Source organism: Pseudophryne corroboree, chromosome 6, assembly GCF_028390025.1.
Source record: "Pseudophryne corroboree isolate aPseCor3 chromosome 6, aPseCor3.hap2, whole genome shotgun sequence".
Taxonomy (NCBI): domain Eukaryota; kingdom Metazoa; phylum Chordata; class Amphibia; order Anura; family Myobatrachidae; genus Pseudophryne; species Pseudophryne corroboree.
Window position 1 is genome coordinate 160,524,931 of NC_086449.1, and position 22,653 is coordinate 160,547,583.

Here is a 22,653-nt window from a genome sequence, read left to right on the forward strand (position 1 = left end):
TTGAGATATTACCTGAAGGATCCAGGGGTCTACTTGCGAGTGAGCCCACTGCGCACTGAAATTCATTGAGAACGGGCCCCCACCGTGCCTGAGCTTGTAAGGCCCTAGCGTCATACTGAGGGCTTTGCAGAGGCGGGAAAGGGTTTCTGTTCCTGGGAACTGGGTAATCTCTTCAGCCTTTTTCCTCTCCCTCTGTCACGAGCAGAAAAGAGGAACCTTTTGTCCGCTTGCCAACAAAGGACTGCGCCTGATAATACGGCGTCTTATTTTGAGAGGCAACCTGGGGTACAAACGTGGATTTCCCAGTTGTTGCCGTGGCCACCAGGTCTAAAAGACCGACCCCAAATGTCCCCTTTCAAAGGCAATACTTCCAAATGCCGTTTGGAATCCGCATCACCTGACCATTTTACTGGTAGAATTGGACAACGCACTTATACTTGATGCCAGTCGGCAAATATTCCGCTGTGCATCATGCATATATAGAAATGCATCTTTTAAATGCTCTATAGGCAATAATATACTATCCTTATCTAGGATATCAATATTTCCAGTCAGGGAATCCGACCATGCCAACCCAGCACTGCACCTCCAGGCTGAGGCGATTGCTGGTCGCTGTATAACACCAGTATGTGTGTGAATACATTTTTGGATACCCTCCTGCTTTCTATCAGCAGGATCCTTAAGGGCGGCCATCTCATGAGAGGGTAGAGCCCTTGTTCTTACAAGCGTGTGAGCACCTTATCCCCCCTAGGGGGTGTTTCCCAACGCACCCTAACCTCTGGCGGGAAAGGGTATACAGCCAATACTTTTTAAGAAATTATCAATTGTTATCGGGGGGAAACCCACGCATCATCACACACCTCATTTTATTTCTCAGATTCAGGAAAACTACAGGTAGTTTTTCCCTCACCGAACATAATACCCCTTTTTGGTGGTACTCGTATTATCAGAAATGTATAAAACATTTTCCATTGTCTCAATCATGTAACGTGTGGCCCTACTGGAAATCACGGTTGTCTCTTCACCGTCGACACAGGAGTCAGTATCCGTGTCGGCGTCTGTATCTGCCATCTGAGGTAACGGGCGCTTTAGAGCCCCTGACGGCCTATGAGACATCTGGACAGGCACAAGCTGAGTAGCCGGCTGTCTCATGTCAACCACTGTTTTTTTTTTTGTTTTTTTTTATACAGAGCTGACACTGTCACGTAATTTTCAACAGTACATCCACTCAGGTGTCGACCCCCTAGGTGGTGACATCACTGTTACAGACACTCTGCTCCGTCTCCACATCATTTTTCTCCTCATACATGTCGACACAAACGTACCGACACACAGCACACACACAGGGAATGCTCTGATAGAGGACAGGACCCCACTAGCCCTTTGGGGAGACAGAGGGAGAGTATGCCAGCACACACCAGAGCGCTATATATATATATACAGGGATAACCTTATATAAGTGTTTTTCCCCTTATAGCTGCTGTATGTTTTAATACTGCGCCTAATTAGTGCCCCCCTCTCTTTTTTTAACCCTTTCTGTAGTGTAGTGACTGCAGGGAAGAGCCAGGGAGCTTCCCTCCAACTGAGCTGTGAGGGAAAATGGCGCCAGTGTGCTGAGGAGATAGGCTCCGCCCCCTTTTCGGCGGCCTTATCTCCCGTTTTTCTGTATATTCTGGCAGGGGTTAAATGCATCCATATAGCCCAGGAGCTATATGTGATGTATTTTTTGCCATGTAAGGTATTTTTATCATGTTTTATTGCGTCTCAGGGCGCCCCCCCCCAGCGCCCTGCACCCTCAGTGACCGGAGTATGAAGTGTGCTGAGAGCTTCAACCTTATTGAAGACAGGAACGTCTTCTGCCGCCGATTTTTCCGGACCTCTTCGCTCTTCTGGCTCTGTAAGGGGGCCGGCGGCGCGGCTCCGGGACCCATCCAGGCTGGGCCTGTGATCGTCCCTCTGGAGCTAATGTCCAGTAGCCAAGAAGCCCAATCCACTCTGCACGCAGGTGAGTTCGCTTCTTCTCCCCTTAGTCCCTCAATGCAGTGAGCCTGTTGCCAGCAGGTCTCACTGAAAATAACAAACCTAAACTAAAACTTTCACTAAGAAGCTCAGGAGAGCCCCTAGTGTGCACCCTTCTCGTCGGGCACAGAAATCTAACTGAGGCTTGGAGGAGGGTCATAGGGGGAGGAGCCAGTGCACACCAGTTAGTCCTAAAGCTTTCTTTAGATGTGCCCAGTCTCCTGCGGAGCCGCTATTCCCCATGGTCCTTACGGAGTCCCCAGCATCCACTTAGGACGTTAGAGAAATAACTGCTGACCCCGATCAACCAATTAAGAAAAAATTCCGATGTTAAAGGAGGATGGCAAGTGATGTGTGCTGTAATCAAATAGGCAATACGGGAAGCGACAGTGGCCAATGGGATCTGGTCATTTAGCCAAACTTACCACAGCGTGACTGTCCCATGTGGCCAGTCGCATAAACACAGCTTTAGTATAAACCACCATATCTGCCTATGCAGATCATATATTAATAAATATGCTCCTTGAGCTTCACCGTACATGAGGACCCTTCCCTCCCAAAAGGAGCTTTGCCCTATCACCTACGGTATCCGGATAATAGATCGACAATGTATTGGGCCTCAGTCAATAGGTCGACACCATATGGTTGACATGTATTAGGTCATGCACAAGAGGTCAACATGTACAAAAGGTCGACACGTTTTTGGGGATTTTCACATGTTTTCTCAACATTTGCTTAATTTACTATCATGGACACCTATTGGGAATAGTAATCTGAAGCGCACAAGGCTAGATGTTTGTACTGATGCTGGTCACATAATCTGAAACATACATGATTTGGCCCAAAAACGTGTCGACCACTTGTGTGGTGACCATTGTCATGTCGACCTTTCTCATGTTGACCATTTGGTGTCGACCATAACACAGTCGATTCATTAATCGACACCGGCACCTACAGCAATGCCTGTCTAATCCACACAACCTATTCTGATGCTCGGAGCCAGCGCGGTGGCTGGAAAAGAATAGATGGATAATTGAAGCAACATCAGCTGGTGAATGGGCATATCACGCGCAACTTCCTGTGGTCACTGCTAAACCGGATAACGTAAGGAGAGAGGATGGGCATCGTCAACACACAATTTGAAGCTCTTTCACTCATCGCAAGAAGAGGTAACTCCACCAGGACCTTCACAGAACCCAATCTCACCATGTAAAGTACAATCACCATGCTAAAACATCAGAGCTTTCAATACAGTATAGCTTTAAGGATATCAACATTTTAAAAATACCTTGAGAACAACAGAAGCAGCATTCATAAATCCAAGTCAAGAAGACTGAAAATGGAGAGAAACGTGGATCCAGAGCTGCTGACAATAGATTTGATCAGAAACCTCTGATGCCGGCCATGTGACCTCAGACTGACTAGCAGTGCGGTTATAGGCTGTGATAGTGGTCAGATCAGGGGACAGCCACACTGCCTACGTGACTGTTGAAACAGACATGCTGTAGCCACTAGTGTCTGACTGCTAGTGCCTGCTCTCAGGGATATTTTACATCCGTCATCTTTGTTACTCAATATTAGAGACACTTGTAATTTTGCCTGGGTGGAAGGCCATATGCCAACAATGCTTAAAATGCTACTTGCTCCATATAAAAGACACATAAAACATAAAATGAAGGTGGTTTGCAAATGTGATATATATTTTTTTCAACTGGATGCACATCCGAGCTGAAGAAATGGTGGGAACCAGTTAGTCAATAAGCATGACTTCATGAGTCATTTTTATATGAATGAAAGCACATCTTATCTGGCTCTTTAAAAGATTCTGCTGACTTTTCGATTTGACCAACTTCCATAACAGCAGCAGGAAAAATGGTAGACGAGAACTTTCACTACAACAGCCTCCCCCTAGTTAAAGAATGGGAACCTATTTGCAAGTAAAATAAGCAACAAAGCCATTATCTCAAAAGTGGAATACACAGTAGTACTGTACTAAAAGGAGAATAAATATAGCCGGCATAATCCAAATAATACAAGAAATACACTGTAAGTAATTGGTTACACATAGTTCTAGGCATTAAATTAGGACAAATAACATTGTACTTAGAAAAGACATTGGGGGGAATTCAAATGTTTGAAAAGTCAGTTGGGTGTCTGTTTTTCCCTGTCTATTGGATAGGAAAAAACAGACTCCCAACTGACTTTTCAAACCATTGAATATCCCCCATTGAGTTACATAGGTGTGTTAGTTTGCCTGTTCTATATATCAATGGTATTAAAAACACAAATCAAAAGATGCTGTTATGTGTTTTCATTTGCAATGAGCATTGAGTTATATTGACAGGAGCACTTCAGAACATAGGAGTAATTTATCTGAAAATAATAATTTACTCACCGGTAATTCTATTTCTCGTAGTCCGTAGTGGATGCTGGGAACTCCGTAAGGACCATGGGGAATAGACGGGCTCCGCAGGAGACTGGGCACTCTAAAAGAAAGATTAGGTACTATCTGGTGTGCACTGGCTCCTCCCTCTATGCCCCTCCTCCAGACCTCAGTTAGGATACTGTGCCCGGAAGAGCTGACACAACAAGGAAAGGATTTGGAATCCAGGGTAAGACTCATACCAGCCACACCGTACAACTTGTGATAACCATATCCAGTTAACAGTATGAATAACTAAGCCTCAGTAACAGATGGCTCATAACAACAACCCTTTTGTTAAGCAATAACTATATACATGTATTGCAGAGAGTCCGCACTTGGGACGGGCGCCCAGCATCCACTACGGACTACGAGAAATAGAATTACCGGTGAGTAAATTCTTATTTTCTCTGACGTCCTAGTGGATGCTGGGAACTCCGTAAGGACCATGGGGATTATACCAAAGCTCCCAAACGGGCGGGAGAGTGCGGATGACTCTGCAGCACCGAATGAGCAAAGGCAAGGTCCTCCTCAGCCAGGGTATCAAACTTGTAGAACTTTGCAAATGTGTTTGAACAAGACCAAGTAGCAGCTCGGCAAAGCTGTAAAGCCGAGACCCCTCGGGCAGCCGCCCAAGAAGAGCCCACCTTCCTTGTGGGATGGGCTTTTACCGATTTAGGATGCGGTAACCCTGCCGCAGAATGAGCTTGCTGAATCGTGTTACAGATCCAGCGCGCAATAGTTTGCTTTGAAGCAGGAGCACCCAGCTTGTTGGGTGCATGCAGGATAAACAGCAAGTCAGTTTTCCTGACTCCAGCCGTCCTGGCTACATAGATTTTCAAAGCCCTGACTACATCCAGTAACTTGGAGTCCTCCAAGTCCCGAGTAGCCGCAGGCACCACAATAGGTTGGTTCAAATGAAACGCTGATACCACCTTAGGGAGAAATTGGGGACGAGTCCTCAATTCTGCCCTGTCCATATGGAAGATCAGATAAGGGCTTTTACATGACAAAGCCGCCAATTCTGACACACGCCTAGCCGAAGCTAAGGCCAATACCATGACCACTTTCCACGTGAGATATTTTAGCTCCACGGTCTTAAGTGGCTCAAACCAGTGGGATTTCAGGAAATCCAACACAACGTTAAGATCCCAAGGTGCCACTGGAGGCACAAAAGGGGGCTGAATATGCAGCACTCCCTTAACAAACGTCTGAACTTCAGGAAGTGAAGCCAGTTCTTTTTGAAAGAAAATAGATAGGGCCGAAATCTGGACCTTTATGGAACCCAATTTTAGGCCCATAGTCACTACTGACTGTAGGAAGTGCAGAAATCGCCCCAGCTGGAATTCCTCTGTTGGGGCCTTCCTGGCCTCACACCAGGCAACATATTTCCGCCATATGCGGTGATAATAATTTGCTGTCACATCCTTCCTAGCTTTTATCAGCGTAGGAATCACTTCATCTGGAATGCCCTTTTCCGTTAGGATCCGGCGTTCAACCGCCATGCCGTCAAACGCAGCCGCGGTAAGTCTAGGAACAGACAGGGCCCCTGCTGTAACAGGTCCTGTCTGAGAGGCAGAGGCCATGGGTCCTCTGAGATAATTTCTTGTAGTTCTGGGTACCAAGTTCTTCTTGGCCAATCCGGAACGATGAGTATAGTTCTTACTCCTCTCTTTCTTACTATCCTCAGTACCTTGGGTATCATAGGAAGAGGAGGGAACACATAAACCGACTGGTACACCCACGGTGTCACTAGTGCGTCCACAGCTATCGCCTGAGGGTCCCTTGACCTGGCGCAATATTTTATTTTTTAGCTTTTTGTTGAGGCGGGACGCCATCATGTCTACCTGTGGCCGTTCCCAACGGTTTACAATCTGCGTGAAGACTTCTGGATGAAGTCCCCACTCTCCCGGGTAGAGGTCGTGCCTGCTGAGGAAATCTGCTTCCCAGTTGTCCACTCCCGGAATGAACACTGCTGACAGTGCTAGCACGTGATTCTCCGCCCATCAAAGAATCCTTGTGGCTTCTGCCATCGCCATCCTGCTTCTTGTGCCGCCCTGGCGGTTTACATGGGCGACCGCCGTGATGTTGTCTGATAGAATCAGCACTGGTTGGTTTTGAAGCAGGGGCTCTGCTTGACTCAGGGCGTTGTAAATGGCTTTTAGTTACAGTATATTTATGTGTAGTGAAGTCTCCTGACTTGACCACTGTCCTTGGAAGTTCCTTCCCGGAGGCTTGCATCTGTGGTCACCAGGACCCAGTCCTGTATGCCGAATCTGCGGCCCTCGAGAAGATGAGCACTCTGCAGCAACCACAGCAGAGACACCCTGGCCCTTGGGGACAGGGTGATCAACCGATGCATCTGAAGATGCGATCCGGACCATTTGTCTAACAGATCCCACTGAAAGATCCTTGCATGGAACCTGCCGAAGGGAATTGCTTCGTAAGAAGCCACCATCTTTCCCAGGACTCGCGTGCAGTGATGCACCGACACCTGTTTTGGTTTCAGGAGGTCCCTGACCAGAGATGACAATTCCTGGGCCTTCTCCACCGGGAGAAACACCTTCTTCTGTTCTGTGTCCAGAGTCATGCCCAGGAAAAGCAGACACGTCGCAGGAATCAGCTGCGACTTTGGGATATTCAGAATCCAGCCGTGCTGTTGCAACACTTCCCGAGAGAGTGCTACGCTGACTAACAACTGCTCTCTGGACCTCGCCTTTATAAGGAGATCGTCCAAGTATGGGATAATTATAACTCCCATCTTCCGAAGGAGTATCATCATTTCGGCCATTACCTTGGTAAATACTCTCGGTGCCGTGGACAGACCAAACGGCAACGTCTGGAATTGGTAATGACAATCCTGTACCACAAACCTGAGGTACTCCTGGTGAGGTGGGTAAATGGGGACATGCAAGTAAGCATCCTTGATGTCCAGCGACACCATAAAATCCCCCTCTTCCAGGCTTGCAATAACCGCCCTGAGCGATTCCATTTTGAACTTGAACTTCCTTATATGTGTTCGAGGATTTTAAATTCAGAATGGGTCTCACTGAACCGTCTGGTTTCAGTACCACAAACATTGTGGAATAGTAACCCCGTCCCTGTTGAAGGAGGGGAACCTTGATTATCACCTGCTGGAGGTACAGCTTGTGAATTGCCACCAGTACTACCTCCCTTTCCCTGGGAGCAGCTGGCAAGGCTGATTTTAGGTAACGGCGAGGGGGAGTCGCCTCGAACTCCAGCTTGTATCCCTGAGATACAATTTGTACAGCCCAGAGATCCACTTGTGAGCGAACCCACTGGTTTGCTGAAGTTTCGGAGACGCGCCCCCACCGCACCCGGCTCCGCCTGTGGAGCCCCAGCGTCATGCGGTGAACTTAGTGGAAGCGGGGGAGGATTTTTGTTCCTGGGAACTGGCTGCCTGGTGCAGCTTCTTTCCTCTACCCCTGCCTCTGGGCAGAAAGGATGCGCCTCTGATCCGCTTGCCTTTCTGAGGCCGAAAAGACTGTACATGATAATACGGTGCTTTCTTAGGCTGTGAGGGAACCTGAGGTAAAAAAGTTGACTTCCCAGCTGTTGCCGTGGATACGAGGTCCGAGAGACCGTCCCCAAACAATTCCTCACCCTTATAAGGCAAAACCTCCACCATCCCCAAACAATTCCTCACCCTTATAAGGCAAAACCTCCATGTGTCTTTTAGAATCAGCATCACCTGTCCACTGCCGAGTCCATAATACTCTCCTGGCAGAAATGGACATTGCATTAATTCTAGATGCCAGCAGGCAAATGTCCCTCTGTGCATCCCGCATATATAAGACGTCTTTTATATGTTCTATGGTTAGCAAAATAGTATCCCTGTCGAGGGAATCAATGTTGTCTGACAGGGTATTAGACCATGCTGCTGCAGCACTACACATCCATGCTGAAGCAATAGCAGGTCTCAGTATATTACCCGAGTGTGTATACACAGACTTCAGGATAGCTTCCTGCTTTCTATCCGCAGGCTCCTTTAGGGCGGCCGTATCCTGAGACGGCAGTGCCACCTTTTTTGATAAGCGTGTGAGCGCCTTGTCCACCCTAGGGGATGTTTCCCAACGTAACCTGTCCGTTGGCGGGAAAGGGTACGCCATCAGTAACCTCTTAGAAATCACTAGTTTCTTATCGGGGGAACTCCACGCTTCCTCACACAATTCATTTAATTCATCAGATGGGGGAAAAGTCGCTGGCTGCTTTTTTTCCCCAAACATAATACCCTTCTTGGTAGTAACTGGGTTAACATCAGAAATGTGCAATAAATTTTTCATTGCAGTAATCATGCATCGGATGGCTTTTGTAGACTGTACATTTGTCTCATCCTCATCTACACTGGAGTCAGACTCCGTGTCGACATCTGTGTCTACCATCTGAGCTAGCGGGCGTTTATGAGCCCCTGATGGCCTCTGAGACGCCTGTGCAGGCGCGGGCTGAGATCCCGGCTGTCCCAAGGCTGCTGCGTCATCGAACCTTTTATGTAAGGAGTTGACACTGTCTGTTAAGACCTTCCACATATCCATCCAATCCGGTGTCGGCCCCGTCGGGGGCGACACCACTCTTATCTGCCCCTGCTCCGCCTCCACGTAACCCTCCTCATCAAACATGTCGACACAGCCGTACCGACACACCGCACACACACAGGGAATGCTCTGACTGAGGACAGGACCCCACAAAGTCCTTTGGGGAGACAGAGAGAGAGAGAGTATGCCAGCACACACCACAGCGCTATATAACACAGGGATTTACACTATAATGAGTGATTTTTCCCAATAGCTCCTTATTATCCTATTTGCGCCTAAATTTATGTGCCCCCCCCCCCCCCTCTCTTTTTTACCCTTCTTGTACAGGATACTGCAGGGGAGAGCCTGGGGAGCGTCCTTCCAGCGGAGCTGTGAAGAGAAAATGGCGCTGGTGTGCTGAGGAAGAAGGCCCCGCCCCCTCAGCGGCGGGCTTCTCCCGCGTTTTGTATAGCTTAATGGCGGGTTTTTTTTACACATATACAGTTTTCCAGACTGTATTATGTGTATATAGTGCCAAAAGGTATTCTTATTGCTGCCCAGGGCGCCCCCCCCCCCCTCCCCCCAACGCCCTGCACCCTACAGTGATTGGAGTGTGTGGTGTGCAGTGGGAGCAATGGCGCACAGCTGCAGTGCTGTGCGCTACCTTAATGAAGACCGGAGTCTTCTGCCGCCGATTTCATCTCCTTCTTCTGTCTTCTGGCTCTGCAAGGGGGACGGCGGCGCGGCTCCGGGAACGGACGATCGAGGTCAGGCCCTGTGTTCGAACCCTCTGGAGCTAATGGTGTCCAGTAGCCTAAGAAGCACAAGCTAGCTGCACGCAGGTAGGTTTGCTTCTCTCCCCTCAGTCCCACATAGCAGTGAGTCTGTTGCCAGCAGATCTCACTGAAAATAAAACACCTAACAAATACTTTTTCTAGCAAGCTCAGGAGAGCCCACTAGGAGCACCCAGCTCTGGCCGAGCACAGATTCTAACTGAGGTCTGGAGGAGGGGCATAGAGGGAGGAGCCAGTGCACACCAGATAGTACCTAATCTTTCTTTTAGAGTGCCCAGTCTCCTGCGGAGCCCGTCTATTCCCCATGGTCCTTACGGAGTTCCCAGCATCCACTAGGATGTCAGAGAAAAGTAAATAATAAATGAGCAATCGAATCAGCCATGAAGTACAGGATCTAGAGACAGCAGCTCTGCTGGGATATTTATGAGGCTGGATGTACAGGATTTAGAGACGGCAGCTCGGGTGGGACATTTATTAGGCTAGGTGTACATTATTTAGAGACACAGCCCAGCTGGGATATTTATGAGGCTGGATGTACAGGATTTAGAGACGGCAGCTCGGGTGGGACATTTATTAGGCTAGGTGTACAGGATTTAGAGACAGCAGCCCAGCTGGGACATTTATGAGGCTGGATGTACAGGATTTAGAGACGGCAGCTCGGGTGGGACATTTATTAGGCTAGGTGTACAGTATTTAGAGAAGCAGCCCAGCTGGGACATTTATGATGCTGGATGTACAGTAATTAGAGACGCAGCCCAGCTGGGACATTTATGAGGCTGGATATGCAGCATTTAGAGATGGCAGCTCTGCTGGGACATTGCTTAGGCTAGATATGTAGGCTTTACAGAAGACAGCTCAGGTAGGTCATTTATGATGCTGGATGTACAGTAATTAGAGACGCAGCCCAGCTGGGACATTTATGAGGCTGGATATGCAGCATTTAGAGATGGCAGCTCTGCTGGGACATTGCTTAGGCTAGATATGTAGGCTTTACAGAAGACAGCTCAGGTAGGTCATTTATGATGCTGGATGTACAGTAATTAGAGACGCAGCCCAGCTGGGACATTTATGATGCTGGATATACAGCATTTAGAGATGGCAGCTCTGCTGGGACATTGCTTAGGCTAGATATGTAGGCTTTACAGAAGACAGCTCAGGTAGGTCATTTATGAGCAGACTGAGGATTTAGGTGAAAAGCTCAGAGTTCTAGTACTTCATTAAGTACACTTATTCTATAGATACAACAGACCCCTTCAGTGTACAACTTTTTGTATTACTGAGCTTAGGGTCCTAATGAGGACTAGAACTCAATGACATATACACCTTAATCCTCCGCCTATTTCTGAGGCTGGATGTGCAGCATTTAGAGATGGCAGCTGGATGCACAGTATGTATGGACTTGGGGCATTTATGAGGCTTGATATACAGTATACGTGTGTGTGTGTGTGTGTGTGTGTGTGTGTGTGTGTGGCAGCTGAGGTGGAACATTTATGAGGATAGACAGACAGACAGACAGACAGACAGACAGACAGATAGATAGAGGTGGGACATTAATGAGGCTGAATGTACAGTGTATATATAGAGGTGGCAGCTGAGGTGGGACATCTATGAAGCTGGATGTACATTACAAAGATAGCTACAGTAGGTGACATTTATGTACAGTATATGTGGCGGTGGAGGCCCAGGTGGGACATTTAAGAGGCTGGAAGTACAGTATATATGACGGTAGAGGCCAAAGTGGAACATTTATGATGTTGGATGTGCAGTACAGTATATATAGAGATGGAAGCTCAGGCAGGACGCTTATGGTGCTGGATGTAGAGTACAGAGATGACAACTCAAGTGGGATATTTGAGGCTGGATGTACAGGATAGAGCAGTTTACCTGGGAGATTTTGGGAGATTTTGAGACAAATGAATAATGGGGCCTTTGTCTAACACAAGTCATCTACAAATAAAACGCATTGTAAAGATTATACACTGTGATGATGTTGAAAGTGAATATCCCCATGAAAGCACAGTTACTGTGTGTGTAAAAGGCGTGCTACTGATAAGGGCTCAGATAAACCCTCTGACCCCAGCAAACACTACCAATCTAGATAAAAGTAACATACACTAAGTCACGTGACAACGTGCGGCAGCAAAACAACCCAATCTCACTATGACTATCTCACACATCTCTGCTCAGTAATTTCACTACATTCCAGTGTACGGCACGGATTTGTTCTCCTGTCAGCATTGGCCCCGAACTTTCCAGGCCTGAGATTTTATGTATTGGAAATGCCACAGTGATATAACTTGGTTCTAGTGAATGTAAAGTTTTGCTACCTATGCTGTGTATAAGTTATATCAGTGAACATTATTAAATGCATTTAAGTCAGGATCTCTGTGCATAGTAAAAAGTTACTGGGAACTGATTTGCTGAGCTGTAATAGAAAACAGGGAATTAAATGTGCCATACACCACAGAAAAAAGCCACTGAATGACATACACCGTCTTATGTCACAGTCACACGCTCTTTTTAACTCCCAAGAGTTCTAAGTACAGTATGCAGTTTAGAAGACAACAATAGTGTCAACAGAACTTTAATATTCTGCACAGTAATGGTCATATGATCCTGCCCTGCAAATCATGTGATGTACAGTTAATAATAATCTGTGTTTGCAATAATAATAATAATCTGTGTTTGCAAAAAAACTCATTGCTACCACAGCCAGAAAGCCATGCAAGTGAACATACAGATAGATAAACAAGTGCAGAATCTCGGAAGCACAATTTATCAAAGACTCAGACAACGTTTGGGACCCCAAGTCACAGCATGCCCTGCTAGCCCCCACCATGGCCCTAACTGTGTAGCATTTGTATATTCACCCCGTACTTGCACAGGTTTCCTACAGGTACTCTGGTTTCCTCCCACAATGCAAAAAATAAGATTTTACTTACCGATAAATCTATTTCTCGTAGTCCGTAGTGGATGCTGGGACTCCGTCAGGACCATGGGGGATAGCGGCTCCGCAGGAGACAGGGCACAACATTTAAAAGTTTGACCACTAGGTGGTGTGTACTGGCTCCTCCCCCTATGACCCTCCTCCAAGCCTCAGTTAGGATACTGTGCCCGGACGAGCGTACACAATAAGGAAGGATTTTGAATCCCGGGTAAGACTCATACCAGCCACACCAATCACACCGTACAACTTGTGATCTGAACCCAGTTAACAGTATGACAAACGTAGGAGCCTCTGAACAGACGGCTCACAACAATAACAACCCGATTTTTTTGTAACAATAACTATGTACAAGTATTGCAGACAATCCGCACTTGGGATGGGCGCCCAGCATCCACTACGGACTACGAGAAATAGATTTATCGGTAAGTAAAATCTTATTTTCTCTGACGTCCTAGTGGATGCTGGGACTCCGTCAGGACCATGGGGATTATACCAAAGCTCCCAAACGGGCGGGAGAGTGCGGATGACTCTGCAGCACCGAATGAGAGAACTCCAGGTCCTCCTTAGCCAGGGTATCAAATTTGTAGAATTTTACAAACGTGTTCTCCCCTGACCACGTAGCTGCTCGGCAGAGTTGTAATGCCGAGACCCCTCGGGCAGCCGCCCAAGATGAGCCCACCTTCCTTGTGGAATGGGCCTTGACAGAATTAGGCTGTGGCAGGCCTGCCACAGAATGTGCAAGTTGAATTGTGCTACAAATCCAACGAGCAATCGTCTGCTTAGAAGCAGGAGCACCCAGCTTGTTGGGTGCATACAGTATAAACAGCGAGTCAGATTTTCTGACTCCAGCCGTCCTTGAAATATATATTTTCAATGCTCTGACAACGTCCAGCAACTTGGAATCCTCCAAATCGCTAGTAGCCGCAGGCACCACAATAGGCTGGTTCAAGTGAAACGCTGAAACCACCTTAGGCAGAAAATGAGGACGCGTCCGCAGTTCTGCCCTGTCCGAATGGAAAATCAGATATGGGCTTTTATACGATAAAGCCGCCAATTCTGACACTCTCCTGGCTGAAGCCAGGGCCAGTAGCATGGTTACTTTCCATGTAAGATATTTCAAATCTACCGATTTGAGTGGCTCAAACCAATGGGATTTGAGAAAATCCAAAACTACATTAAGATCCCACGGTGCCACTGGGGGCACAACCGGGGGCTGTATATGTAGTACTCCTTTTACAAAAGTCTGGACTTCAGGAACTGAAGCCAATTCTTTCTGGAAGAAAATCGACAGGGCCGAAATTTGAACCTTAATGGACCCTAATTTGAGGCCCATAGACAATCCTGTTTGCAGGAAATGTAGGAATCGACCCAGTTGAAATTCCTCCGTCGGGGCCTTCCTGGCCTCACACCACGCAACATATTTTCTCCAAATGCGGTGATAATGTTGTGCAGTCACCTCCTTCCTGGCTTTTACCAGGGTAGGGATGACCTCTTCTGGAATGCCTTTTTCCCTTAGGATTCGGCGTTCAACCGCCATGCCGTCAAACGCAGCCGCGGTAAGTCTTGGAATAGACACGGTCCCTGCTGAAGCAGGTCCCGTCTTAGAGGTAGAGGCCACGGATCTTCCGTGAGCATCTCCTGAAGTTCCGGGTACCAAGTTCTTCTTGGCCAATCCGGAGCCACGAGTATCGTTCTTACTCCCCTTTGCCGTATAATTCTCAGTACTTTTGGTATGAGAGGCAGAGGAGGAAACACATACACTGACTGGTACACCCATGGTGTTACCAGAGCGTCTACAGCTATTGCCTGAGGGTCTCTTGACCTGGCGCAATACCTGTCCAGTTTTTTGTTGAGGCGGGACGCCATCATGTCCACCATTGGTCTTTCCCAATGGACCACAATCATGTGGAAGACTTCTGGATGAAGTCCCCACTCTCCCGGGTGCAGATCGTGTCTGCTGAGGAAGTCTGCTTCCCAGTTGTCCACTCCCGGGATGAACACAGCTGACAGTGCTAACACATGATTTTCTGCCCAGCGGAGAATCCTTGCAGCTTCTGCCATTGCCCTCCTGCTTCTTGTGCCGCCCTGTCTGTTTACGTGGGCGACTGCCGTGATGTTGTCCGACTGAATCAACACCGGCTGACCCTGAAGCAGAGGTTTTGCCAGGCTTAGAGCATTGTAGATTGCTCTTAGCTCCAGTATATTTATGTGAAGAGACGTCTCCAGGCTTGACCACACGCCCTGGAAGTTTCTTCCCTGTGTGACCGCTCCCCAGCCTCTCAGGCTGGCATCCGTGGTCACTAGGACCCAGTTCTGTATGCCGAATCTGCGGCCCTCTAACAGATGAGCACTCTGCAACCACCATAGCAGAGACACTCTTGTCCTTGTGGACAATTTTATCCGCTGATGCATCTGCAGATGCGATCCGGACCATTTGTCCAGCAGATCCCACTGAAAAGTTCGTGCATGGAATCTGCCGAATGGAATCGCTTCGTAAGAAGCTACCATTTTTCCCAGGACTCTTGTGCATTGATGCACAGATACTTTTCCTGGTTTTAGGAGGTTCCTGACTAGATCGGATAACTCCCTGGCTTTCTCCTCCGGAAGAAATACCTTTTTCTGAACAGTGTCCAGAATCATCCCTAGGAACAACAGACGTGTCGTCGGGATCAGTTGGGATTTTGGAAAATTCAGAATCCACCCGTGTTGTTGGCGCACTACTTGGGTTAGTGCTACTCCGACCTCCAGCTGTTCTCTGGATCTTGCCCTTATATCAGGAGATCGTCCAAATAAGGGATAATTAAGACGCCTTCTCTTCGAAGAAGGATCATCATTTCGGCCATTACCTTGGTAAAGACCCGGGGTGCCGTGGACAATCCAAACGGCAGCGTCTGAAACTGATAATGACAGTTTTGGACCACGAACCTGAGGTACCCTTGGTGTGAAGGACAAATTGGAACATGAAGGTAAGCATCCTTGATGTCCAAGGACACCATAAAATCCCCTTCTTCCAGATTCGCTATCACTGCTCTGAGTGACTCCATCTTGAACTTGAATTTTTGTATGTACAGGTTCAGAGATTTTAGATTTAGAATCGGTCTTACCGAGCCGTCCGGCTTCGGTACCACAAATAGCGTGGAGTAATACCCCTGTCCCTGTTGTAGGAGGGGTACCTTGACTATCACCTGCTGAGAATACAGCTTGTGAATGGCCTCCAATACCGTCGCCCTGTCGGAGGGAGACGTTGGCAAAGCAGACTTTAGGAAACGGCGAGGAGGGGACTTCTCGAATTCCAACCTGTAACCCTGAGATACTACCTGCAGGATCCAGGGGTCCACCTTCGAGTGAGCCCACTGTGCGCTGAAATGTTTGAGGCGACACCCCACCGCCCCTGAGTCTGCTTGTAAGGTCCCAGCGTCATTATGTGTGTATATACTTTTTAATGTATTCTCCAGCCTCCTATCAGCTGGATCCTTGAGGGCGGCCGTATCAGGAGACGGTAACGCCACTTGCTTTGATAAGCGTGTGAGCGCCTTATCCACCCTAGGAGGTGTTTCCCAGCGCGCCCTAACCTCTGGCGGGAAAGGGTATAATGCCAATAACTTCTTTGAAATTAGCAGTTTTCTATCTGGGGTAACCCACGCTTCATCACACACTTCATTCAGTTCCTCTGATTCAGGAAAAACTATCGGTAGTTTTTTCACACCCCACATAATACCCCTTTTTGTGGTACTTGCAGTATCAGAGATATGCAAAGCCTCCTTCATTGCCGTGATCATATAACGTGTGGCCCTACTGGAAAATACGTTTGTTTCTTCACCGTCGACACTGGATTCAGTGTCAGTGTCTGGGTCTGTGTCGACCGACTGAGGTAAAGGGCGTTTTACAGCCCCTGACGGTGTCTGAGACGCCTGGACAGGTACTAACTGGTTTGCCGGCTGTCTCATGTCGTCAACCGACTTTTGTAGCGTGCTGACACTATCCCGTAATTCCATAAAGAAAGCCATCCATTCTGGTGTCGACTCCCTAGGGGGTGACATCACCATTACAGGCAATTGCTCCGCCTCCACGCCAACATCGTCCTCATACATGTCGACACACACGTACCGACACACAGCAGACACACAGGGAATGCTCTGATAGAAGACAGGACCCCACTAGCCCTTTGGGGAGACAGAGGGAGAGTTTGCCAGCACACACCCAAGCGCTATAAATATATATAGGGACAACCTTAATAAGTGTGTTCCCTTTATAGCAGCTCAAATATTATAAATATCGCCAATAAGTGCCCCCCCTCTCTGTTTTTACCCTGTTTCTGTAGTGCAGTGCAGGGGAGAGTCCTGGGAGCCTTCCTCGCAGCGGAGCTGGGCAGGAAAATGGCGCTGTGTGCTGAGGAGAAGAGGCCCCGCCCCCTTTTCGGCGGGCTTCTTCTCCCGGTTTTTTTGGAACCTGGCAGGGGTTAAATACATCCATATAGCCTCAGGGGCTATATGTGATATATTTTAGCCAGAATAGGTATATTACATTGCTGCCCAGGGCGCCCCCCCCCAGCGCCCTGCACCCTCAGTGACCGCTGGTGTGAAGTGTGCGGAGAGCAATGGCGCACAGCTGCAGTGCTGTGCGCTACCTCATGAAGACTGAGACGTCTTCTGCCGCCGGTTTCTGGACCTCTTCTCTATTCGGCATCTGCAAGGGGGTCGGCGGCGCGGCTCCGGTGACCCATCCAGGCTGTACCTGTGATCGTCCCTCTGGAGCTAGTGTCCAGTAGCCTAAGAAGCAAATCCATCCTGCACGCAGGTGAGTTCACTTCTTCTCCCCTAAGTCCCTCGTTGCAGTGAGCCTGTTGCCAGCAGGACTCACTGAAAATAAAAAAACCTAACAAACTTTTTCTAAGCAGCTCTTTAGGAGAGCCACCTAGATTGCACCCTGCTCGGACGGGCACAAAAACCTAACTGAGGCTTGGAGGAGGGTCATAGGGGGAGGAGCCAGTACACACCACCTAGTGGTCAAACTTTTAAATTTTGTGCCCTGTCTCCTGCGGAGCCGCTATCCCCCATGGTCCTGACTGAGTCCCAGCATCCACTAGGACGTCAGAGAAATATACTAGTAGGTTAATTGGCTCCCAACACAAAAGGAACCTTAAGGTGCATACACAAGGTGCATTTTGTGCTTACGATTTTTACTATATAGTCAAAATCGTAAGAAAAGTTAGCACAAATCGCACCATGTGTATACACTTGCGATGCCCGGTCCCGCGGGATCGGCATCGCAAGGAAATACAGGGTCAATACCGACTATATCGGAGGTTCATGCCTCCAGGCAGTTCCCAGCCAATATTGTCCGATAGCTAGAATCGCACCGTGTCTAAGTGTGTGTACATGGGCAGACTAGATGGGCCAAGTGGTTCTTATCTGCCGTCAAAGTCTATATTCAGGGTCAGACTGGTCCACAGGGGACAGGGGAAACACCCGATGGGTCCCACTGCCTGTGGGTCCTCCTCCCCCTCTAGGGATCAGGTTCTAGTTATATATCCAAGTGTACTTGAATTATGCATTATACATATGTTACATTATACTTCACAAGAATTTGGTTTATTATATATTTACCAAGAGGAACAGAACATGTACTCTGTAATGGTTAGCTGAACCTCTGTGGTGGCTGGCCACACCCTTAAGCATGGGCCCCTTCAACACCATTCCCCCGATGGGCCCTTTATGCCCCAGGCCGACACTGTCTATATTTCTATTTTAATAGAGGATGTCAGCTCTTGTGGCACTGCAGAAAGTCTGGAAAGCTACAGGTTTCCTAACACCATGTTAAGCAGATAACTCTCTTCCCAGAAGTAGGAGGTACAGTCTAGCAGTGAGAGAATGTCTGAACCTTGACTGAGCCACAGATTAGTACTCAGATCCTAATAAGCTCCTTGCAGTGGATAACGGACTTAATTCGTCAGTGTGTGAAGGTGCACACCCGGAGTAGGATAATCCACTACAGGAAAAATCCAAGCCCTGCATCCCAGAGAAACATTCCCTGTGCCTAAAGCACCAGAAGGTAGAAATCTCCTATCTGCTGTGGAGCTGTACAGGAGATGGCATGGTGACTCACCGTCAGGATGAATCAGTGCCCTGAAAATGGCCATTTCCTTTTTCACAAGTGTGATGACAACACAATTTAACCGTTTCATTACTATATCTGTTGGCAGGGAAAACACATTCAACATCTGTACAAAAAGAAAACTTATTTAATATCTAATAATTACTCTCAAATGCTTAACGGAAGAGCCAGGCAGTCATTGAGGATCACTTAACAGAGCAGTAATTCATGTGCTGTAACTCACTACAAAATATCAAAGAACACTCATTTAAAATCTACTAAAACCATTTCTGCACACTGACACATCTTCCTTTATATGATTACTAGCTCCTGAGATCAGTATTCTTTTCCACAACTGTGTCAGTGCAAACATAAGACATGAAACCACATTGTCTTGTTCTGCTACATTCTGCACTATACACAAGGATCAGTATATAAATACTCTGTATACAGTAGCATGTCATGGAAAATGCCCTGTCTGCAGATTGGTAGGGCTGCCACTTACGTCTGGTGCCTGATACAAATGTGATAATTCTCTATGAATGACAACAGCAATAAGTGCACCGAACATGAGGCATAACCTTTAAACCAGACCTTTACGCCAAATTACGAATTAGCAATTATCTCCCCAGCATTGTGTATAACCACTAATGTGACTTCTAGCAGTGGATATCAGTCATATGATGGGTTGCCTGGAAACAGGTAGAAGAAACAGGAAGTGCCCTATATTAAGTCTGCAGAACTTGCTGTACATAGAAGCACATGGGGATCAAAAGCACAGTACAGAAACGCTGACATTTCCAAGAATGGAAAAAAAATAGCTTCACTAATACTCACTTCATTACCCTTTTCCTTCTCTTACTGTGTATTACTATTACTATCCGAACCGCCTTAAGTCACATTGCTGATTTCATACCCAACACTATGCGCTTATATAGGAGTTTAGCTCCAGAAACATCAATGTAATTAGCATCTGTGTCCTAGATGAGTGCAGTGTAAGAATCCTACTGATTACTGCTCAGGAACGTGGTCACTTTCAGGGGCCAGATACAAGGGCATTGAAAGGATAAGGGGATTTTCACACCTTGGATGAGTAATACACAGCCAGATGCTGCGATAACAGAGTTGATTTTATATATATATATATATATATATATATATATATATATTTGTATCTATCTCGAGACATGCACACACACTGCTGCCATTGGATTTTATATTGTTGCACTTTGATTACTACATCTGAACACAGGTAAAATGCAGTATTTTACATGCAGTGCACATTAGGGTAGGTAGGCAGACTATTATAAACGTGCCATAAATTCTTATCTTAAGATCACATGTTGCAATGATGGTTCCCTATATATTGAAGGCATACTACTGTATACAGAATATCAGGGTTAGGTTTCTGCAGTCTCTCCTCTACTGCCATGATGGTAAGCGGTGCCTATTGCCTAATACTTCGTACACACCAGTGGTTTTACATTAGCTCATGATGCACAGCTCACCACTGCGTTTAGCAACTGGAATGATTTTCTAATCATGGTAATTAGATCACTATACATTAATACTCGGTGTATTTTTAGCAAACGCCGGAGGGAGCATAACAAATGATCACTGTATTTCTGGCTATAAATATAAGTGTTGTTAAAGTGGCTATTCCTGGTGATCTCTTAGTGTCTATTCTAAGAAGCACTGAAGCTGGTAATGTCTACTAAACATGCTGCAGGACACAATAACATAGGTGAATGTAAAACTGCTAGTGTGTAGAGCAGGGATGGGGAACCTTCGGCCCTCCAGCTGCTGTTGAACTACACATACCAGCATGCCTTGCTACAGTTTTGCTATTTGGCCATGCTGAAACTGTTGCAGGGCATGCTGGGATGTGTAGTTCAACAACAGCTGGAGGGCCGAAGGTTCCCCATCCCTGGTGTAGAGTATATACTCATACAGAGGTCTTAATGAGGCAGTATAGCCTTAACCTGGCCACAGCTTGTATGATGTCGAGTTAGGACACACATATGGGGTCAAATCGGGTGAGCTCTGGCCAATGAGTGCTGCCGCTGAGAAGCCAAATCTCTTCCAGTAGAGACCAGGTAGAGTGGACGAAAGATGAATGCAGACAGAGGCCAATGGCTGCCATCTGCGTTCATATTATGGCCATATATCTTTGCATTTTTGATAAGGAAACTATCAATTTAGATGTGGTTATTTTCATGACTGCCAGTCATTTGGACCAAAATCACAGCAAAAAGTTCTGAATTGCGCCGTGTCTGTAGCCAGCATACGTTCCGACAAGTCAGGAGAGACCAGGGTTTGCTTCCAGTATGTGATGCCCTTTCCCCATCAGGCTTCTGCAGTGAGCTGGGGTTATTTATCTTTCACAGACAGACCTCTTTCCAGAGCTGCACGTGTTGCTGCAACTTCCCTACACTTGCACGTATCATTATATTCTCTCATTAAAACACATATTTGCAGGTAGTGTTAGTTCTTTACTTCAGATAGGATAAGCTTGAACTAAAAAACTAAAAATAACAGCTAGAACTAATGGAAGGTTCATTTAGTAAAAGAACTGGAGCAGATTATAGGGTATTGTACTTTTTGAGACGAGGTGCTGTTGCTATTCCTGTGTACATAACACCACCAGGTTTTCTGTACTATATGTATGACCGCTCCCATGAAGAGATACGTTAAAGTAAAAAATAGAAAAAATGGAAAAGAACTAAGACAAGGGTAAAATTAAGATCTTTGTTATTTTAGTAATGTTAAGATAACACATGCTAGAAAGGTGAACTGCTTTAGGAATGGGCTAAAGTAAAATACAGGCTGGTATAGAAGTGTGGCGCCAGCCTTAATTAGTACCTGTACACCTATTTATAGTATGACTAATAGGTGTTGGCATATAGAACATTTAATACATCGTAAATGTCGTCGGGTCACACCAAACAGTAAAAATGAAATGAAAATTATACCAAATTATATACAGGGGCCAGCGGTTTAATAAAAAAAAAATGAAATAAAAATGATAAATTGCATTATATGTACATCAGCCTGTCTATGCTGTATGAGATGCTACATTGTATTTTTTTTTTTTTACACAACCCTTAGGCTTAGTAGAATCCAAACTATACTAAAAAGGACCCAAAAGGATTGTAAGCTGCATGGTAAAGATCTGTAGCAGTAGATCAGTGCTTATTGAACAGCCAAGAGAAGCAATCTATTCCCCATACGAATTTATGTAACATGACACAGCATGCAGTTGTAACAAAGACATCAGCCACATCAATATAAGTAAGTGTTGGGAAGCCTCATTTTACATAGGAAATCTATGGCAGTGTGCTAAATAAAACAACCTGTATATACTTTAGGAGAATTACTAAGAATACACTGGCCTGCGAAAAGGCACATATCCTGACCATCCTACGGAAAGCCTTCAGGAATCAGCTCTATGCTAAACTTAGAACAAAGACAGTGCCTGGAATACAGCTCCCAGCTTTGCATGTTCAGACTATGCCAGTGCCACAACACTGAAATAAAGAATTTTAATCTTCAGGCTTACACAGTATTACAAACCAAGGACATTTGTATTGAATGAAAATATAACATTGTAGCCTCTGAGATGGACAAGTGTACACTCACCTTGAACGCAGTTTACAGTTCATGAACAAGATGTGTCTCCTACGAAGATCGCTCCCTGTCTGTGATCTCTTCCAGCATGTCTGTGTCATTATACAATAGCACACACAGCATGGTTACTTAACATGCCGGAAGGCTGTGCTGCATTGCATAAGACTAGACCTGCCTCACCAACATCACTGCAGTCTGACTTGATAGATACCATCAAGT

General features: G+C 46.6%; 1 protein-coding gene across 2 annotated transcripts in view; it reads right to left on the reverse strand.

Moving 5' to 3' along the window:
• Positions 1-22,653, reverse strand: part of SLC23A2 (solute carrier family 23 member 2) — a 319,310-nt gene that overhangs the window by 163,888 nt on the left and 132,769 nt on the right. The window contains exon 1 of one of the 2 annotated variants that reach the window (XM_063932054.1): positions 22,447-22,587. The exons of the other annotated variant lie outside the window; for it this stretch is intronic. The gene's annotated coding sequence lies outside the window, so the exon portion shown is untranslated. Of the gene's footprint in view, positions 1-22,446; positions 22,588-22,653 lie in introns of those variants that run through there. 2 annotated transcript variants of the gene reach the window in all.